This window comes from Neomonachus schauinslandi, chromosome 2 (assembly GCF_002201575.2).
Source record: "Neomonachus schauinslandi chromosome 2, ASM220157v2, whole genome shotgun sequence".
Taxonomy (NCBI): Eukaryota; Metazoa; Chordata; class Mammalia; order Carnivora; family Phocidae; genus Neomonachus; species Neomonachus schauinslandi.
Genome location: NC_058404.1, coordinates 64,935,059 through 64,958,236, shown reverse-complemented (window position 1 = coordinate 64,958,236; position 23,178 = coordinate 64,935,059).

Sequence of the window (23,178 nt, the reverse complement as noted above, 5' to 3'; positions counted from 1 at the left end):
ATTGTCTTTAAGTGTTAAAAACAGCCTGATCTGGGCGTGTGGGTGGCTCAGTCAGTTAAATGTCTGCCTTCGGCTCAGGTCGTGATCTCAGGGTCCTGGGATTGAACCCCACATGGCGCTCTCTGTTCAGCGGGGAGTCTGCTTCTCCCTGTCCCTCTGCCCCTCCCCCCTGCTTGTGCACGCTCTCTCTCTCTCAAAACAAATAAATAAAATCTTTAAAAAAATAAAAAAACAGCCTGATCATTTCTGAAAAATGGTAAGTCAGTCAATTATAGCAGATTTCAATAAAGTGATAGGTCAGTAATAAAAATGTTTTGTGTACACAGAAATTACAGTTTAAAATCACATTCTCAATTTCAAGTTTTATAATTTAACTAAAGAGTACCAAATCTAAAAAGAAGTAATTACAGTATCTAATAAAACTCTAAATCTGTGTCTGATGTAATCACAGTAGGCTATAAACTTAATACCTAAATCGCAAAGATGACCACTTTTTAGAGATGAACCAGAAAACATCTTGAAATCATTAATTATACAGTTAGAAAAAAATCTTCCAACAAAGGAAAATTTGAAACAAATATTAAGAAAATGAATGGCTTGAGAATAATTCTGAAAATAGCTTGCTTGTTTCTAGGATAGAAGTTAAACTTAATTTGATTATTGGATTTTGGAAATTTCTTTTTTTTTTCTTTTCATTGCCAATTTCCTTCAGGGACAAAGATTAGAAGTGTCAAAAATGACACGTAACAGACATTTCTTCCAAATGTTGGGGTTTATGTAGGGATGGAAAATGTTATAAAGAAACTGGCTTCCAGATTTGCAGCCCAGTTTCAAAAATTAAAAAAAGAAAAAGAAAAAAACAGTTGTAGTAAGAACAGAAAACATTGTTTTTAGAGAGACACTTATATCCAAAATGTACTCTTTGCAATTAAATGACTCTTCTCACTCTAGTTCCTCAGTTGCCCTTGAATTTACTGCTCACATTCTGTTTGCCCATCATATTCCTTATCTAATGACTCCTATAATTTACTTACTGAAGGGACACCTGGGTGGCTCATTTGGTTAAGTGTCTGACTCTTGATTTCCACTCATTTCATGATCCCAGGGTGGTGAGATGGAGCCCCGAGTGGGGCTCTGCGTTCAGCGAGGACTCTGCTTGGGATTCTCTTTCTCCCTTTCCCTCTGCTTCTCCCTGCCCCAAATCAATCAATCAATCAATCAATCAATCTTAAAAAAAGATTTGCCTACTGAAAATAAAAAATTATGATAGAATTAGAACACAGTCGAATTTTTAAGTTTTGGACTTTGAACGGGCAATTGAATCAACAGATATGACTATCAAAATACAGACTCTTTGGCCCCAATCCTGACTTTAAAACAAAGTATTGAGAATTTTGGTAATTCTCATATGCTCAAGTCTTTGAGCCACTGTATGGACAGCAAGGAAATGACAGGGATTACCCATGACTTCTCTCTTCCTCCTCACATTTAGGGACAAACCAAGGGATTGAAAGTGCACCAACTTAAGAGACTGGAGAATTGTGTTCTCTACCAGGCTTTGGTACTTCCTAGCAGACTAACCTATGGGTCACCGAACATTTATGAGTCCCCCAGAGTCCTCCTGCTCTCCTGTGTTATTGTGGGGTTAAGATAACAAACAGATATGCTGGCTCTTTATCTCCTGACACAAAAAAATATATGATATTAATAATGTTAATTAATAATATCTCAGAATAGGGGGTGTCTGGGTGACTCAGTTGGTTAAGTGTTTGCCTTGGGCTCAGGTCATGACCCCAGGGTTCTGGGATCCAGCTCCGCATTGGGCTCTCTGCTCAACAGGGGAGCCTGCTTCTCCCTCTCCCTCTGCCTGACGCTCCCGATGCTTATGCTCTCGCTCACTCTCTGTCGAATAAATAAATAGAATCTAAAAAAATAATAATGTCTCTGGGCGCCTGGGTGGCTCAGTCGTTAAGTGTCTGCCTTCAGCTCAGGTCATGATCCCAGGGTCCTGGGATCAAGCCCCGCATCGGGCTCCCTGCTCAGTGGGAAGCCTGCTTCTCCCTCTCCCACTCCCCCTGCTTGTGTTCCCTCTCTCGCTGTGTCTCTCTCTGTCAAATAAATAAATAAAATCTTTAAATAATAATAATAATAATGTCTCAGAATAGGTTAAAGAATAATATATTTTAAAATAGATACATTTCTATTTCCAAAAAAAAAGATAAGAAACAAGGAAGGAAACAAAAAAAATATTTATTAACTATTTGTAAATTTATGGCAGTATTATTTTTTAATAATCATTATGATTTTTAAATAATTTTTAAATTACTATGATTCTTAATTTAATAGCTATTACTTGTTACATTTTTACATTTAAATGAAGAACACATTTGTTTCCACTGATTAAGATGAACAAGTTTCACAGTATAAAGCATTGCCTATTTTTTGAGAGAATTGAGTTTCACTAAGTCTCTGAAAATCTTCTTTTGTTGTTGCCTTGGGGATTACAGTATCTCTTGCTTTTTATTTTAGAAAAGAAACATGACTTAGTCTGACATGTGTGACTAATATGATCACAACCCTTGGGAAATTAGATGGTTTTCTGGAGATATCACTAAAGAGTACTGACTGAAACTATTATTGCCTGACATATGAGTCGCTCTATACACCAAGGCTAAAAACTGTCAGAATGAACAAATACCAAGATGAGTATCTTTAGCTAGTCGCTCAAACTAGTCCAATCACTGATGACTCAGACACATCTGCCAAATGCATAAGCTTATTACCATTTTGGAGCCTCAAGAATCTCATAAAAAATGAAAAAAAACAAGATCAGATAATGAAGGCATCATCCAGGATTAGGGTTCTGTGACGTATCTCATAACAACATGACATGAAAATAGGGATGCTTGAGCCAACAACAGGGTTGAGAAGAAAAATAGAAAGGAAAAGTCCAAAACTATGAAGAAATGAAAGAAAATTGCAAAGCCAAAGTGCTGTATATTGATCTCACTGAAGAGAGGGAAGAGGAAAATGGTTTAGTTGAGAGCAGGTTTAGTTGAAAGATAAAATGTCCAGAATGGCCTAGTGGTGAAGCATGAGGTCTTCAGAGCCAGGCTGCCTCCATTAGAATCACAGTTTTGCATTTCTAGCTGTGTGGCCTTAGGCAAGTGACTTAGCCTCTCTGTATTTCAGTTGCATTATCTGTAAAATAAGAGTAGTGGTAGACAGTGCCTGCCACAAAGGAACACTCTAATATTAATTTTATCGATATTATTAAATGGGCCATACAGTTAATATCCAAAGTTACCTATTATAGGACCTGACATACAGGCATTTGACAAATGATTCTTGATCTAATTAGTGAGAGACTGAGCTATTGTTTTTAATTTAAAATATCAAGTTCTCCTAAGCTTTGCTCTAGATGTTAGTCTACTACAAAATATGAAAATAAATTTATAGGGGCACCTGGGTGGCTCAGTCAGTTAAGCGTCAGCCTTAGGCCCAGGTCATGATCTCAGCATCCTGGGATGGAGTCCCACATCAGGCTCCTTGCTCGGCGGGGAGCCTGCTTCTCCCTCTCTCTCTGCTCCCCCTGCTTGTGTTCTCTCTCTCTCTCTTTGTGTCAAATAAATAAAATCTTTAAAAATAAATTAAAGAAAAAGAAAAGAAATTTACATTTAATTTTTTAATATGCCTCAAATAGGAAGAAAAATAAGATATTTTCCCTTACTCATCTGCTTTATTCTTACTCAGAATTAAATTACATATGTATTTCAATGTACATACTGTCAATCTTATTCTACGATTGCATAAATAAAGTTTAAAAGATATCAAAGACATTTTTAAAAATTCTAATAGGGTAATTGATTTCATTATTCTACTTAGTTTAACTTTTTAAGGCTAAACTCAATTCAAAGTTCTGTGGGTAGAAAAATGACATTTAAAAAGTACCTAATTAAATTAATCAATGTGAGATATGTAGACTTGCGATTTACCAGACAGGTTTCCTTAAAAAGTAAATGAGACTATATTGTCAGTCCTACATTGTAATTTTACAGCTGAAATATTTCATCAGTCTGATTCATTAGGGGAATTCTTACTGGAACCCTGGGAAAGGAGGAGTACAACCACTTTGCTGCTTGTGGCTCAATTATATAGATATGATGTGCAGTTTAGAAGACAACAAGGAAAACTAGAGTTTGCTGCCCTCTGATACATATTTTTCCTGGCCATGGTTTTGTGAACACTGCAGTAACCCTACTCTTATATGTCGCAGTATTATTTAATGACTCTGGGTTGAATTCATCCGTATTAAGGGATGAGACTGACTGGAATTCAAAACACGATCTATTTGGCATTAAGAGAATCCCAAAGGAACATTGGCATGGCACCTGCTACTCCTTTCCAAGGACATAATCAAAAGATAGTTGGACAACCCACACCACCCACATTTCCCAGGTGGCTAACAAATAACTGGATCATTACTGGATAGGCTAGAAGAGTTGCATGATATTTGAAACAAACTGTCCATGACTACTTTTCAAGTTTAGAAACATCTAGGAGCTCATTCGTTGGTATTTAAAAAAAAGACTGTAGTTATTTTCAAAGGAAGAAAGTAACCCACCTTGGCATGGGGGTAAAACAATTTCTATTGTTTTTGCTACTGCTGTTGTTTTTCTCTTACTCTTGGCAAAGCAAATTGTTTATTCTGAAATTTAGAATGATTGTATTCTACTTTACATAAGTTACATAATTTGGTTAATATACTTCTAAGTTTAACAAAATTGTGGTTCCAATAATTAATAGGAATCTGTTGCACTTTTTGCTAAAGTCAATATATTTCAATCTGCTTACACATGTATTTGGTGATGGTTTGATAAGTTTGACGGGCACTAGTTTTGAAACAACAGAATTAAAAGAATGAATTAAACTAATTACTTTAAAATTACTTGGACAAACAGGGGTTGGAATAATCTTCAATGGATAAACATATGACAGCTTGAAAGTTAAACAGCATAGAGTATTAAAGCAAAAAAAGAAATGTTAACATAGATATAAAAGTTTCCCTTTCTCTCTAGGTCTATTCTACATTCTATATTGTCTTTTAAATTACAGCTTTTTTGTACCATGTATCATATCAGTACTCCATTTCTTTTTATCACCAAATGATTCCTTTATTTACACATAATTTTCCATGTATGGATATACCACATTTTGTTTATTCATTCTTCAGCTGATGGACATTGGGGTTGTTTCCACCATGTGGCTATTATGAATAATGCTACCATGAACACTGTGTATAAGTTTTTGTGTGGGCGTATGTTTCCATTTTCTTGACATATACCTAGGAATGGATCTTGCTGGACCTCATGGTAATTCTATGCTTAACATTTTGAGAAACCTTTATTTTTCAAAGTGGCCATGCTCTTTTACAGTTCTTTTTTTTTTTTTTTTAAGATTTATTTATTTATTTTAGAGAGAGGAAACACACAGCAGGGAGGGGCAGAGGGAGAAGAAGAGAGAAACTCAAGCAGACTCTACACTGAGCACAGAGCCCGACGAGGGGCTCCATCTCAGGACCTGAGATCAGGACCCAAGCCAAAACCAAGAGTCAGACGCTTAACTGACTGAGCCACCCAGGCGCCCCTTTTACATTTCTACCAGCAATATATTAGAGTTCCATTTTTCCACATCCTTGACAACACTTGCTATTGTTTGTCTTTTTTATTTTGGCCATGCTAGGGATGTGGAATGGTATCTCCTTGTGGTTTTGATTTGCATTTCCCTAATGATTAATAGTGGTGAGCATATTTTTGTGTGCTTACTGAACATGTGTATATCTTGTTTTTGTAAAAATGCCTATTCATTTCCTTTGCTAACGTTTAATTGATTGGTCTTTTTAAATTTTATTTTATTATGTTATGTTAATCACCATACATTACATCATTAGGTTTTTGATATAGTGTTCCATGATTCATTGTTTGCATATAACACCCAGTGTTCCATTCAATATATGCCCTCTTTAATACCCATCACCTCACTCCCCTCCCCTCTAGAACCCATCCCCTCACTCCCCTCCCCTCTAGAACCCTCAGTTTGTTTCTCAGAGTCCATAGTCTCTCATGGTTCGTCTCCCCCTCTGATCTCCACCCCCCTTCATTTTTCCCTTCCTACTATTTTTTTTTTCATAGTTAACTTTTTTTAATGGCAAGAATGCTTACAATCTACTCTCAGCAATTTTCAAGTATATAATACCATATTAAGAATAGTCATTCTGCTGTGCATTGGATCCTCGGAATTTTTTCTCCTTAGAACTGAAAGTTTATATACTCTTTGACCTAAATGTCCCCATTTCTCCCTTTCCCAGCCCCTGGCAACCATGATTCCAATCTCTGTTTCTATGAAATTGGCTTTTTATTTATTTATTTATTTTTAAGATTTTATTTATTTATTTGACAGAGAGAGACACAGCGAGAGAGGGAACACAAGCAGGGGAAGTGGGAGAGGGAGAAGCAGGCTTCTGGCTGAGCAGGGACCCCGACGCGGGGCTCAATCCCAGGACTCCGGGATCATGACCTGAGCTGAAGGCAGACACTTAATGACTGAGCCACCCAGGAACCCCTTCTTTTTTTTTTTTAACATATAATTTGACTTTTTTAAAAAGAGCAGTTTTAGGTTTACAGCCAAATTGAGGGGAAGGTACGGAGATCTTTCACGTACCCCATGCCTCCCACACATGCATCACTTCCCACATTATCAACATCTCCCACCAGAATGGTACATTTGTTAAAGTTGATGAACCTACATTGACACATCATAATCACCCAAAGTCCATAGTTTACAATAGGGTACACTCCTGGTGTTGTGCTTTCTATGAGTTTGGATAAATGTGTAATGATATGGGTTCATTATTTTCACTGTCCTAAAAATCCTTTGTGCTCCATCTATTCGGCCATCTTTCCCCACAACCCATGGCAACCACTTATATTTTTCCCTGTCTCCACAGTTTTGCCTTTTCCAGAATGTCATATAGTTGGAATCATACAGTAGATAGACTTTCAGATTGGCTTCTTTCACTTAGTAATATGCATTTAAGGTTCTCCCATGTCTTTTCATGGCTTCATTCTTTCTTTCTTTTCAACATTGAGTTAAATTCCATTATCTGGATGTACCACAGTTTATTTATACATTCACCTACTAAAGTATATCTCATTTGTTTCCAAATTTTGACAGTTATGAATAAAGCTTCTATAAACTTCTGTGTGCAGGTTTTTGTATAGACATAAGTTTTCAGTTATTTGTCTTTTTAGAGTTGTAAGTGTATTTTATATTTCAGACATGAGTTCCTTATCAGATACATGATTTGCAAATATTTTTTCTAAAACCAGGAGTGTCTTTTCACTTTTTTTTTTAAAATATGTATGTTAGTCACCATACAGTACATCATTAGTTTTTGGTGTAGTGTTCCACGATTCATTGTTTGCAGTACGTGCCCTGCTTAATACCCATCACCGGGCTAACCCATCCCCCCACCCCCCTCCCCTCTAGACCCCTCTGTTTGTTTCTTGGTTGTTCTCTTTTCACTTTCTTGCCGGTATCCTTTAAAAAGTTTTGAACTTGATAAAGTCCAATCTGTCTGTTTTCTTTTGTTGTTTGTGTTTTTGGTGTTATATCTAAGAAACCATTGTCTAATCCAAGGCCACAAAAATTTACTCCTATGTTTTCTTCTAGGAGTTTCATTGCTTTAGCCCTTATATTCAGATCTATGATCCATTTTTTAATTGATTTATATATATGTTACAAGGTAAGGGTCCAACTTCTTTATTTGCCTGTGTATACCCAGTTATCCCAGCATAATTTGTTGAAGAGACTCTTCTTTCTCCATTGAATTTCTTGACCGCTTTGTAAAAAATTACTTGACAATAAACTTAAGGGTTTATTTCAAGATGCTCACTTCTATTCCATTCATCTACATCTGGATTTATGCCAGTACCACAGTGTCCTGTTTACTGTTGCTTTGTATTAAACGTTGAACTCTGGAACCATGAGTCCTCCACCTTTGTTTCCTTCTCAAAAATTTTTTTCGTTATTCTGGGTCCCTTGATTGGTTTCCATATGTATTTTAGGATCAGTTTTCCAATTGTGCAAAAGTGCAACAGGGATTTTGGTAGAGATTGTGTTAAACCTGTTTATCAGTTTAGGAAGTATTGCTGTCTTCACAATATTAAGTCTTCTGTCCCCTGATCATGAGATGTCTTTCCATTGGTGTAGGCCTTCTTTTAATTTATTTCAACAATGGTTTCTAGTTTAGTGTTTGCACTGTACTTCTTTTGTTAATTTTTTTCTAAGTACTTTATTCTTTGTTGCTATTATAAATGGAATTGTTTCCTTAATTTCATTTTCGGATTGCCCATTGCTAGTATATAGAAATCCATTTGATTTTTTTACATTGATTTTATATACAAACTTGCTGAACCCATTTATTAGCTCTAATAGTTTTTTTAGTGAACACCTTAGGATTTTCTATGTAAAGGTAATGTCATCTGCAAATAGACATGGGTTTTATTACATTTTCTTGCCTAATTGACCTCCAATATAGTCTTGAATAGAAGAAGTGAGATCAGAGATCCTTGTCTTTTTCTCAAACTTAGGATGAATGGATTCAGTCTTTCACTTTAGAGTATGATTTTAGCTGAGAGTTTTTCATAAATGCTCTTTATAAGGTTGAGGACATTCCTTTCTACTCTTAGTTTATTATGAAAGGTTGCTGGATTTTGTCAAGTGCTTTTTCTGCATCTCTTGAGGTAATCATGTGGTGTTTGTCCTTTATTCTACAATTATGATGTATTACATTGACTGAATTTGGTATATTAAAAAAACCTGCTTTCCTGTAATAAATCTCACTTAATCATGGTGTTAATTCTTTTTATAAGTTGCTGGACTTGATTTACTCATATTTTGTTAAGTATGTTTACATCTATGTTCATAAGGGATATTGGTATATAGGTTTCTTCTCTTACAATGTATTTTTCTATCTTTTTTTATTATGTTCAGTTAGCCAGCATATAAGTACATCATTAGTTTTTGATGTAGTGTTCAATGATTCATTAGTTGCATATAACACCCAGTACTCATCACATTTCTATCTTTGATATCAAGATAAATTTGACTTCATAGAATGAGATGTAAAGTGATCCCTCCTCTTTCTTTCTTTCTTTCTTCTTTCTTTCTTTCTTTCTTCTTTCTTTCTTTCTTTCTTTCTTTCTTTCTTTCTTTCTTTCAAGTCTGGAAAAGGTTGGTGTTAACTCTTTTTTAAATGTTTGGTAGAATTCACCTGTGAAGCCATCTGGTCCTGGGCTTTTCTTTGCAGAAATTTTTTTGATTACTAATTTATTCTTTAATCATAAGTCTACTTAAGGGACTAGATTAAATTTTTAATCTTTAAATTTCAAGGGCAGTATTATAATGGAGATGAAGAATATGTGACCATGTAGAGAAATATTATATTCAAAATTAATAGGGTAAAATGGATATTTGGTCATTTTTGTCCACCTGGCAGCCAACCCCTTTCCTATTTAAGAGAAATCCTAGAGATGGGAGTCACAATCTCACTTCCAGTACTGAAGTGTAAGGAAACCACAGACCTGAGCTTTGTCAATTGAATGCTTCTGCCTGAGACTGAATCTGGGGGTATTACGGCAAAGACATGGAAGCGAACACGTGACTACCTTAAGAGTGGTTAGATATGGAGGAAGTGATGAGAGAGGTTACACGATGCTTCTAGACAGTTAGGATAAGTACACAGAGGTGTGACCAGGAAGGGCTAACTCTATGTGTGTCACAGTTTGGGATTTTGGTACAAATTACCCGTTATAAGCTTATAAGCATTTCTTAAAACATAACAGTTTCTTTCATAAGAGGAATGAGAGTTCAAGTCTTCCTATTTGTAAAGGAGTTTGCGTTATTCAATATCCCATAAGAACATTGCAAGAACAGTAATTTAGCAAATAGATATGATTTGGAATAAAGTGTCAATCCTGACAGTCTACTTTTAGTAAATTTTATCTTTTCCTATGACAATTATCAGGCTAATTCCTTATATCTTATTCAACTTATACTGTTCCCATGATTCTTTCTAACATTTTCTTTGATTGATCTGATCAATAACAAAATTTTAGACCAAAGTCTAATTTTTGGTTCAATACAATGAGTCTTTATTGAACGTCTAGCCATTGTAGGGATACAATTATCAACAACAGAATCCCTAGCATCAGATAGTATATTATCTTGTGGGTTGAGACATGCATGATTATAAATATAGTATTAGACAGAAAATCACCACTTCTGTAAATGAAGTAAAATTGTTACAGTGGAGAAGAAATAGACAATAGTAAGTTGATGAGTGAATGTACAGCTATGGATACTTAGAAATAAATCTTGGAAAAGGTGTTATTTGAGTAGGCCTTGATGGATAATAAGATGTTTTGAAGTCAGATTTGAGGAAAGAGGGAAACATGATAAAGGTAACTGAATGATCAAAGAAAGGAGGCTGTGACTATGGCCAAAATTTGGATTGATTTAAGTTTATGACACATGAGCAAGAAAACAAATAATTAATTTTTTTAAAAGATTTAATTTATTTATTTGAGAGAAAGAGAGAGGGAGAGAGAGAGACCACGAGCAGGGTGGAGGGCAGAGGGAGAAAGAGAAGTAGGCTCCCCACTGAGCAGGGAGCCTGATGCAGGGCTCGATGCCAGGACCGTGGGATCATGACCTGAGCTGAAGGCAGATGCTTAACCAGACTGAGCCACCCAGGCGCCCCCAAATAATTAATTTTTATTGAGGATATACTATGTACCAGACACAGTTATATTATTTAAACATATTTTAATTGATCAGCTGCTTTAATCTTCCCAAATCTATGAGGTTGGTGCTATTATTATCTCACTAGTCTCCCCCACTTTATATATTGGGGAAAAACAGATACACAAATAAGTTAAGTGATTTATTTTGGTAGACAGACTCTTAGATGGCTTCCTGTTATCCTCACCTCCTGCTACAAGTGGGTAGAAACTGTGACTTGCTTCTTACCAACAGAGTATGGAAAAAGTGTTGAGATATAACTTCTGTGATTAGGTTACATAAGATTCTAACTTTTATCTTGCTTGTCATTCTATTGATTCTTGCACTGGCTTTGGTGAAGTAAGCTGCCATATGGAGAGGACCATGTGACAAGGCACTGAGAGTGGCTTGCAGATAACAGCTAGCAAGAATCTGATGTCCTCAGTCCAATAACCTTGAGGAAGAGAACCCTACTAACAACAAAGTAAGCTTGGAAGGGCACCCTTTCCCAGACTAGTATCATGTGAGACCCAGCCCTGGCTGATACCTGAGTTTCTGACTTGTGAAACACCCTGAAGCAGAGAACCCAGTTAAATCTTGCCCAGAGTTCTTACCCATAGAAATTATGAGATTATATATATATGTGTGTGTGTGTGTGTGTGTGTGTTGGTTTAAGCTGCTAATTTTGTGGTTATTTGTTACACAGCAAGAGATAACTAACCAACACTCTTGCCCAAGGCCATACAAGTAGTAAGTTGATGAGTGAGGTTATGAAACTGGGCAGTCTGGCTCTGATTTGGAAAATTTATGCTGATGGGTGCAATTTTAGAAGCATTTTACATGAGAATACTTTTCTTTTTACATCAGTGATCACTCCTCTAATATGAGTTACAATTATAAAATTTCTCATCATAAAAGCCAAGATTAATGGGTGAGATCTGGGAGTCAAGTACTTCTACCTAGTGGAATTATTGGATATCTATTTGCATCCACTGATAAGTGGATATTTTTAAGATTGTCCTGGGTAGGGGCAAGACTTGGACTTTGCCTGTTACTGGTATTTAGACAAACAGAAGTACTAAGAGAGGCCCTTGCAGCAGTCATTGTATATGAAAGATTATGGAGTTTCTGATATTGGATTTGCTCTAAGAGAGAATATTATCTAGCACAATCCTCCACACTTAAAATATGGCTCCAGAGTTGAAGTAAAGTGATAGTTCAGCGTGCAGCTCAGAGGCAGGTACCAATTCTAATAACATCTGCATGCTTTGCACAGAAGGAGACTGTGTGGGACTTGAGAGAGCTGTTTCCCTTGATGGCAAGACCCTAGCACTTATGCAACATGTTATGGGACCCCACTAAATGTAAGACAGAAGATAGGATTTTTCTCCCTTGGCAAGTGTGATGGGAGAGTTCCAGCTCCTCAGACAGGAGACATTCCTGATAGAATGTCTGTGAATATGTCTGTGCCTGAGGCAGGAAGCCCAGTCCACTAAGTTGTGGCAAGAACCAGCAAGCAGTACCCATAAACACTTGGGTGAAGGTGGGGATGGGAGACTTTGTGGTGAAGCAGATGACAGTTGTTAAAAAAAAAAACCAAAAGCTAGAACTACAGGCGCTAAATGGAGTCACTTATGCTAGGTGAAACCACCAAACTGGGATTTCATATCTAACCAAATTGCAGTTTCGACGTCCCCCAGAAATGCAGTTGTAACCAATCTGTCAGGAATTTTCGGGTCAGCATCAACAAGGTAATCTGTCATGTGGCCCTTTCCATTCCCCAAAGGAAGAAGAGGTAATCGACCTAATAAGGCCCTTTTGTCCCCAAAGGAAAGTGACCTCACTCAAATCAATCCTTTTTTTTTTTTTTTTTCTGTTAATGACTTCCTTGTCCTGCCTTTGAAAACCTTTCCCTTTCTGTGGCCCTCCATTTGCTAGATGGGATGCTACGTGATTCATGATTCGATTTAATAAACGCAATTAAATCCTTAAAATTTGTTCAGTTGAATTGTTATTTAACAGAGTTTAGGGATTGGAGTGTTCATGTAGGTGTAAGGACATTTTCCATGTAGGCTGATAAAGCTGGGACATTTAGGTTATACAAAGATTAAAGAAAATAAGCTATGAAATGCCACAGCACACTTACTCACTTGTCTGTGTCCGATTTCTCCTGTGTACAGTCGGTGATCACTTTCTGAAGAAACTTGTTCCTGAATATCTTATGCTGCCATGTAGTTATCTGAAAATACTGAATAAAACCAAGTAAATTATTTTTGAAAATGAATGTGTTTGTTATGTCAATCTACAGTCATTACTGATTAAGGATCTTTTTGGACAAGAAAGAGACTACTGAAGGCTGAGTAGATATGGAAATACCTCCATTAAGAAGTTTTAAACCCACTGAACCAGACTGAAACTGATGATTTGATCATGATATTTGTCAAATTAATGTCTAAAGACTATAGTCTGTGAAAGATAGTGCAGTTATGCAAATTTATGCATAAAAATAAAAATCCCATATGTGCCTAGAGGGAGAGGTTTCCAGATAAAATGCTAATGATATGAGATAACAATATTTAGCATTCCTACAGATTTTAATTCAAAGAACTCCAAATGTCTTACAAATTTATTATCTGTTAAGTGAAAGCTGGCAGTATTATTTTCCTGTTGTAAATTTTAAAAGTGACAACACCTTAGTTGAACAAAAAAATATATATAATAATCAAATCTTTGAAAGGGAAAACACCCGAAAACACCTAAAGTAAACTTCACACGATTTTGAAACATCTCACTGACCCAAGTGCATTCAATACTTGTTAAAACTGCATGCAAATCTGAACATTTTAAGCACTTTTAAAATTATTCTATTCTACAGCATTTACATTTTTACTATATAAGCTAATAGTAAAAATTTTTTAGACAGTGTGAATTCTAGGTTATGTGAACAAAATAAGGCTACTGCCTTATGGTGCTTACAAACTAATGGGGAAAATAAAACTAGTGAATGACTCTAACATTAACCAGATATTATGTGGTAAAGAGCTCTAAAGGAGGCACCTGGGGGAAACAGAAGAAGACATAATTATCTGTGATTGGCACTGGAAAGGTCAATGAAACCAGATTTTGAAGCTCATGTAGGATTTCCCAAGTCTATATTAGAGGAAGTAAATTTCGGGGGTAATAAAATAATGTTAATGAACTGCCAGAATGTGAAGTGTATTAAGTAGAATAGTAGGGGCTAGACTGAAAATATAGGTCAAAATCAGACTAAGGCAGGATTGTTTTCTCCAGGCGATGATGCCAGACTAAGACAGAATTGTTTTCTTCAGGTCAGGGTCAGATTAAAGTGGGATTGTTTTCATCAGATAATACGAAATAGCCAACGCACTTTGAACATGACAGTGACAAAATTATGTCTAATTTTTAAATGCAATTTCACAAGACCAATGTTATAAATCTGAAATAGGAAAGACAGGAATAGAAGCAGTTTGTAGGAGAAGATGATAATTTTTGTTTTGGGCATGGAATAAAAAACTGTTCAGATAAAGTCTTAGCAGTGATTTCCTTCATCCATACCCCTACCTCTCCCAACCGGTTTTCTTTCTTTCTTTCTCTCTCTTTCTTTCTTCTTTCTTTCTTTCTTTTTTTCTTTCTTTCTCTCTTTCTTTGTTTCTTTCTTCCTTCCTTTCTTCCTTCCTTCCTTTCTTCTTTCTTTCTTTCAAGATTTATTTACCTGAGAGAGACTTGCACTCATGCAAGTGAGTGGGGGGAGAGGCGGAGGAAGAATCTCAAGACTCCGCGCTACATGCGGACTTGGAGATCCTGACCTGTGCCAAAATCAAGGGCCTGATGCTTAACTGACTGAGACACTCAGACACCCCCTCCTTTTTTCTTAACTGCAGACACTGAGAACCCCAGAGATAACCTAACTGTCATTTGTATGTCTAAATCCATACAGTGAATCAGTGGTGTTTTGAGGTTCTGATGGGATGTTCCAGCGGAGACTTCCAGCAGGAGGCTGGCAATGTGAATAATGACGTCACACAGGAGTTGAGACTTAAACTTACAGATTTGGGACTCCTTCTCATAGAATTTAAAAGAACACTCATGAGGGGAGGGGAGGCTAGGCAAGAATAAGGGATGAGGATAAAAGATAAATTCTTCAATGAAATGTAGCCACACAAGGTAAGTAAGAAGGCATGATTTTCATCAGTTGGAAACTACTTTGGCACAGAAGTACTGAGGCTAGATTTGGAGAGTCTGAATTTGAACCCAGATGCTTTGTTCTTCCTGTAGTTTACTACCTGGGATCTTTGAGACAAAGGACTTCTTAGTGAGTGTTTTTTGAATAACATTATGTACATTTTCTCATTTAATTCTCATGAAGATTCTATGAGATACATACTTTTATTTTTCTCACTTTATAAATGAGGGAGTTGAGGGATAGGCAGTTTGAGGAGCTTGCCTAAAATCACACAGTGGAATAGTTGGGATTCCAGCCCATTCATTCTGATCCCTGGAACCCATTCTTTTAAACCCTAAGTTCCCCTTCCAGTATGTGCCTCTGTTCTTTCATTTTCTCCTCGTAGTCATTCTGTTTATGCTTATACCAAGAGATAGGAGCTTTACACATATGAAAATTATGAAAGGGAAAATAATCAATGTCACTTAATAAAATTTATTTTGTATTCTTTTTCTTATGGAGAAATATATAACATTCAGTTTTTTAAAAATATAAATGAAATAAAACTTTTATTATGCTAAAAAGATTAATAATATGTTTTATGGGCAGAAAAATAAACAGGAATAAAGTGAAGAAGAATGAGGGAAGCAAAAAAGAAAGAAAAACAAAGAGAATTAGAAAACCAATTGAGAGAGATGGAAACATACATAAGAGGAAATTTGTAAACTAAATTTACAAAACTCCTACCATGCGTCAGGCACACTGCATATTGTGACAGCATCTACTGGTTTCCCACTCAACCAGCCCCCACTCTCCCTTCTGTCACAGCTCACCCCCTACGATAGAGACTAAGATCATCAAAAACTAACTTTTCCAAGTACCCTGACAGCTGTGGCATGGGTATGTGACCCAATCTTGTCTAGAGGGCTAAGACATAAAGAGGCATATGCGGAGAACCCGACCTTCCTCTTCAGTTGTGATTGTATTGGAGATTATGCCTGGCATTTTGGCAGCCATCTTGCAGCCATGAAGGTTCAAATCTAAGGATGACAACCAAGAGAAATAGGGAAAGCCTCAGTTCTTCATGACATCATAGAGCCACTAAAGTAACCAACTTGATGGTTCTCTAACCCCCATGCTCCTTGTCTATTAGACGAGGATAATGCATACATTCATTGCTTTACCTTCATTTAATTAAGTGTTCTGTTAGTTGCAGCTGAAAGAATCTTAATCTCACTAGTATTCACTGAATTCATATTCACTGAATATGAAAACACATGTTCATAACAAGTCTACAAAGATTCCACCCAGTGCTGGGAATGTTGCCTCCTCTGAGTTGCCCACAGGCATCTTGATCTGGCTCCACAAGGAAGGCAGGGAGGAATATGGTTGGCACTGAGGTCACTCACTTGTATCCCTCCTGTTAGTCTTTTGCTCGGTTTTAATGGAGAGAGAAGCAGCCACAGCCCAGGAGGGGTAAAGACCCCTCAGGGATGAGAATTTATGTCACAACAGTTGAGAGCTACTGAGATGAGCAGAGGTGAGAGTTTTGGGTGAAGGAATCTTTAATAAATTGTACAAAAGGGAAACAATAATTGTTGTCTTGGAGCAGCAGAGACTGTGGCTTGTTTGCTGACCTTCCTCTTATGAATTTACTCTGGGAAAAAGGCCACTAGAATTTCCATTAATAAGTGGATATGGGTGGTGCGAGGGGTGGACTGCAGTGAGTACTTTGGTGTGCTGCCCAAATCCCCCTTCAGATCTCAAGGCCTTATTTCCCTGGGTTGTTGCAATTACTGCTGAGACACAGCTTTCGGGTCTCAACCTCCTCAGCAAATTGCCTCCACTAAAGACAATTGCCAAACCCAAGGTCATGCTCCTTCCCAGCACAGCCTGCAGGCCATGACTCGTCATCTTGGAGGTCAAAAGGTCCTGCTCCCTCACTCCATAAGACAGCTCAGAGGGTCCATCCCAGCTTCAGCAGGGTCAAGTGGGGCCTTTCCTGAAATAACACTGCAGCCCAATGCCTCCTCCTGCCCAATCCTGTTTCTTTCCACAGATGTTTATCCCAAGAGTGCTTTATAACAAACCACTTGCACACTAATTTCAGTCCCAGTGTCTGCTTCCCAGGGAACCCAGACGGCAACATCTGGCCTGAAATCAGAGAAGGCTTTTCTAAGGAAGCGATCTTAAGTTTTGCCGAGTAAATAAGAATAAACCAAAAAAGGGGGCCAGGACATGTAAGTCAAAGGCAATGAGTCTCAATAGGAGTGATTTTCATACCACCCCTTGCCCCCAAGGGGCATTTGGCAGCATCTGGAGACTTTTCTGGTTGTTAAAACTGGTGGTTGCTACTGGCATCTATTGAGTAGAGGCCAGGAATGCTGCTGCACATCTTACATTACACAGAAATGCCCTCCACAACAGAACTATCCAGTCCAAAATGTTGCTAGTGCCATGGCTGAGAAACCATGGCCTAAGGGAGTGGTAAATGGAGAGGCACTGAAATGGGAGGGAGTGCAGGACATTTGAAGAATTAGAAGCCTAATGTATCTGGAACATAGAGAGTGACAGGGAGAAAAGAGGAGGGAAGCTGCAAAGTAGACAGTGTAAAGAAAGATTTTTTTTTTTTTTAATATTAGTGGAAAGCCATTGAAAGTTTCTATGCTAAGGGCTAAAATGTTCAGATTTATGTTTCTAAGAAATCATGCAATCTGGTCATGGGTAATGACCTGGGGAAAAAAGAAGTTGTCTAAAGATCATGTGGAGCATGAAGGTGGTGTATGGGGCCAAGGGAAGGCCATTCCAAGCTCTTTACCTCCCACTCAACTGCCTGCTTTACTAGGAAGAGAGCTATTAACAGAGATTCTTCTTTACCTAAGAAACTTTCTCCCCTTTATATCCTCAGACACCTATGCCTCTCCTTAGCTCATACAAGCTTCATGTTGCCTGACTGTCTTTGGAATTTCCATGTCTGTGCGGATTCCCCATACGTAAGCTATTAAATTTGATTTTTCTCCTGTTAATCTGTCTCATGTCAGTTTGATTCTAAGTCCAGCTAGAAGGTTCTTGAAGGGCAGAGGAAATTCTTCCTCCCCAACAGTGGCTTCAATTAGCCTGATGGCAGGGAGAAGGAGAAAGTATTTGAGAAGTATCTAGGAGGAAGAAGTAATAAAACCTAATCATTGTTAGAGAGACAACACAATGTCATGTTTACATACACAGACTCTGGAGCCAGAGGACATGGGTTCAAATTCCAACCTTGTAATTTACTAGTTTGGCAACCTTGAATGGTTTATATTTAATGTCTCTATGCTTTGGTTTTTGGTTAACATGCCATTATGACTGTGAAGTGAGTTAATTTTTGTACAGTGCTTAGGAATGCCTGGCCCATGATAAATGCTATATAAATCTTAAATAAATCAAATAAATACAAAGATACAGTGTGTTTCCAAGTGTCCTGGCTTTTCTGATTTGTATAGCTGGTAGACAATTATGCCATTCTCTGAACTGAAGAACTGGGATGAAAGTTTTTTTTTTTTTTTTTTTTCCTTGAGGGTTGAAGGGGTGGGCAGGGTTACACACAGGAGAGTGATCAAACTGGTGAGAAGTCAAAACTCTATTTCTAAGAAGAAATAGATGACTGTTTTAAAAAGTACATTCTGAATATTTTCTAAAAAAAAAAAAAATGAGGTCCATACTCTTTGCTGTACACCAGGAATATCAAGTAAATATTGCCTCCCCAACCTTGCATTGCAACAGTTAAGATATTCTAGGCTTGATTCTCCTTCTTCCCAAGCAGTAATTAAGCAGTGAGCTAATATTGATTCAATTATCTTTTACTACTTTGTAACAGTAACTGTTACTAACTTAAGTTATCTAACAAAGTAAAGAAATTCTACCAACAATATATCAAGAATTCCACGAACTCTAAAGATAGTTTTAAGCCTCTGAGTTAATAATTATCTTATTCTTATTAAAAAACAATTGTTTTCCCTTTCCTTCAGATGTATACCCACTTCCTACTATGCAGGCCCGGGATTATAGCAGAACTCATTTAAAAAAAATTATTTGGGGATATTATTTTACCCAAGTGTTTGTAAGCAAATCTAAATTTATAAAGGTATCTGTCCATGTGGAGACGTCAAAGAAAGATACATTGAAGTGCAATTATTCAAAATTATAATGCTAAGGACTACATAAATCATCCTGAAATTTGTTTGCCCAAAAATGCTGAGAATCTTTGTTTTTTCCAATTGTTTATTTAGAGCATGATGTTTCAAAACAAGAAGATTTTCAGGAGTATTGTGCCTGGCAACATTTCTATTTCTCTACTCTACAAACTAATTTGGTTAATTGCATGGACTATTAATTTGAATTTTTTAAAAAAAGAAGTTAATAGAGGGCTTAGGGAGTTTGTTTTATGTATTACAATCCTAAAATAGGGAAAAAAAGAAAGAAAGAAAGAAAGACGGTGATCAATTTGAGGTGTTAGTTGCATAGAGGAAAACAGAAATTGTTTTACTTGTATAAAAAATCTAATTCTAGAATTTTGTGTATTTATGCAAGGTGAGGTGAAAAAAATTTGCTTCCTAGCTTCCTTTAAGCATAAAGTGGATCATCATTACATAGGCTACTTACTTATATCCTTATATTTTGCATGGATTTTGAAGTTTAAGGAGTAATTTTATAAATATTATTTTACTTGGTATTCAGAAGAACCCAACGATGCATGTATGGTAAAACACAATAGCTATTTTACTGATACAGTAACCAGGAAATAGATGTGAAGGCCACATAGTAAATAATAGATACACTATACATCTGAACTTAAGTCTTCTGACTCCAAGACCAGAGCTATTTATTTCACTCTACTGTGATTTCCATTACGTATGTTTTCTTCACTTGATTCCAGAAACTTGGACCTTCTAAAAGAAGTCAAAGGACCTGATGAAATCACCAACAACAGCTATTCTTATATTTTTGGAAATATCTCAGAACTAAATGTAGTGGTAGAGTGGTCCAAGGCCAGTTCAAATCCAAGTCCTCATTCCATTTTCTGATAATTGCTTCGGGTTGTCTTGTTGCTCCATTGGTGTAATTGAACTCCATCAATCACCCAAGTATTTCCAGTCTTTGTGGATCAACTCTATTAGTTTTAGAACTGAGAACCTAGAGGAGTTCTTTTTAAGCATAAAAGAACTGTAAAGGAGGTAGTCCTCATTCCATTTTCTGATAATCTTTGTTTTTAAAGTAGCAAAGATTTTATTTACATTTTAATTCGTCTTCCAGAGAAAGGTACCTACACTGTACGTGTATACATTTAGCCTGTCATGCAGTTCATGGTAGAAAATATTGCCTTACTAACTGCATGAATTGAAACACCTGTGCCTCAGGCGTAGGCAGGTTACAGACCTGTCACTTGTAGCCCAAAGTCCTGGGGGTCAGACAGTGATTTTGCAGGACTGAAGTCATTCTTATTTTTAGAGTCATTTGAAAACCTCTCTATTGAGGGCAGGGGCTCTCCCCGTTCAACACTGCATATCCAAACTGAGTGCAGTGTCTGGGACATGATATGTACTTAGCAAATATTTGTTGAACAAACGAATAAGTGGTTTTAATCATTCTCAGCAGGCCTCCAACACGCATAAAAGACTACATGCCCTTTAACTTCCAATTATGCAATTATCTATTCAGTCAGTCAAAAGATATTATTTTTTACATGCCAGACTATTGTAGGTGCTGGGGACACATAGGGGAAAAAAGTCATTGGATTTGTATTCTAGTGGCAAGAAGTCTCCAAATTAATAACAGAAATAAACAAATACAGAAATAAACAAAACGAAACATTAAAAAAATTAATATGGTAGATGGTGATAAGAGTCAAGGAAAAAAATAAGTCAAAAACTGGAGATAGGGAGTATTGGATTGGTTCTCATATCACAGGCAAAGTAGCCAAGAACCACTTTAATTGATGAAACTATTGTTTTCTCCATTTCATGTTTTCAGCCACTAAACTGGGTATTTTGAAAGTCACAACTGTTTTTATTTTGCAGAATTGTAATCAAATGCTGGTTTTTTTTCTAGACACTGTATACATACATCAATGTCATAGAATTTGTCATATAAGAAATTTAATTTTAAATGCTGCCCCCTAATAATAGTGAAGGTTTTATAGGGTGTACCTGATACACATTAGATGGATTCCTGATATTGGGATGGTGTTCCAGTTCAAGCTTTTGAAGCTCATAGTCCCAAACAGACAAACCAGACCAACCTCCCTCCCTCTCTTCTTCTCTCTCTCCCTTCCTCCCCGCTTCCTTTTCCTTCCTTCCTTCCTCCCTTCCTATTTCTTTTCCAGTGGGTTTTACCTGATGCTATGGGTCTTCAGAGCAAAGTTAAGTCTCCAGACACCCAGGGACAGATCTTGTGTCTAAGAAGGAGCTCTTCCAGTAAAGAGATACACCTGGCTGTCAGTTGAACTCTCCAGATTTAAATGACATTACTACCTAAGAACACATTTGACAAAACTAGTCATTTTCCTCTTCTTTAACCAATGTGTCTAGAAATGGATTTGGTACAATATTACGACATTTAAATGTATATTGTCAATTATTGTCTGTTAAGTGTTATGTGACTATTAGTGATGCAGTTTGATTTTAAAGAAAATCTCTTAAAAATTTGTTATTTCAAAGAAAAAAATTTATTCTTTCTGATTTTACTTCTCTCAGATTAAATGCTTTTTTAGAGTATTTGCAACATAATAAAATGAGCATTTTGAATGTTTTTAATCCCTAATAAACAATACTTCAAGTTTCCTTTGCTATTTCACTGTTATTCTTGGGCTGGCTCACTGATTTGTAAATATAACATTTCATTGTTATTTATTTTTCATTCCTTCCAAGATTTTCTAATACCATTTGTGCCTCCTCTAAAAAAAAAAAAAAAAAAAAAGAGAGAGAGAGAGAAAAAGCTCTAAAATACTGTTCAATTTTCCATTAGGGAAAACTTTTTCTTTTCTTAACTCATGGCTCCATAAACCTAGTTTATTTCATTGAAGTCCCGTGATATGAGTTTTGGTATCTAGCAGATTTTCTTTATACCTTGTCATCATATCTTGTAAGATACTTTGTAATACCTGACTTTTTACAAATTGTCTAATTTTCCCATTTTGCTCATATTAAAAAAATTATGTATTATAAAGCAAGGCTTTAGTAAGAGATATGAAAAATATCACCTGGTGTTAAATAATTCGGTTTACTAAAATCCATCTTAAAATATTACCTGCCAGGGCGCCTGGATGCCTCAGTCGGTTAAACGGCTCCTTCAGCTCCGGTCATGATCTCAGGCTCCTGGGATCAAGCCCCGCATTGGGCTCCCTGCTTAGCAGGGAGTCTGCTTCTCCTTCTCCCTCTGTGCTCTCTTTCCCTCTCTCTCTCTCTCTCTTTCAAATAAATAAAATCTTAAAAAAATATTACCTGCCAAGGGGGGCAGAGAGGTGAAATAGATAAAGGGAATCAAGGGCACACTTACCTTGATGAGCACTAAGTAATATTTAGTATTGTTGAATCACTATATTGTACACCTGAAACTAATATAATACTATATGTTAATTATACTTCCATTTAAAAAAAAAGAAAAAATATATTGCCTGCCAAAATGTGTATTTCATGAGGGCAGGGATCTTGACTTTGTTTAGGACATAAGAGATAGTCAATAAATATTGGTTGGGTAAATTGTATGCATTCTTTTCAAAAGTAAGATGTTCAAAAATTCGATCCCAGGAGCCTGAGATCATGACCGGACTGAATTGTGTCCTCACAAAATTCAAATGTTGAAGCCCTAGTCTTCTGTATGATTGTATTTGGAAATGGGGTTTTAAGGATATAATTAAGGCTAAATAAGGTTCATAAGGGTAGATTCCCAATCCAATAAGATCAGCGGCCTTATAAGAATGGAAGAGAGATCCTTCATCCTTAGCTCAGGATGGCATATAAACCTCAGCTGCCTGGTGGAGAGCTTCATGTCCTTGGGGTTCCTGTACATACCAATTAATTTTTTTCTTTTGTTAATCTGTCTTATGTCTATTTAATTATTAGACCAGCCAAAAAAACCTAGAAGGAAGAAGGGAAAAGGTTTCCTCCTTTACAGTT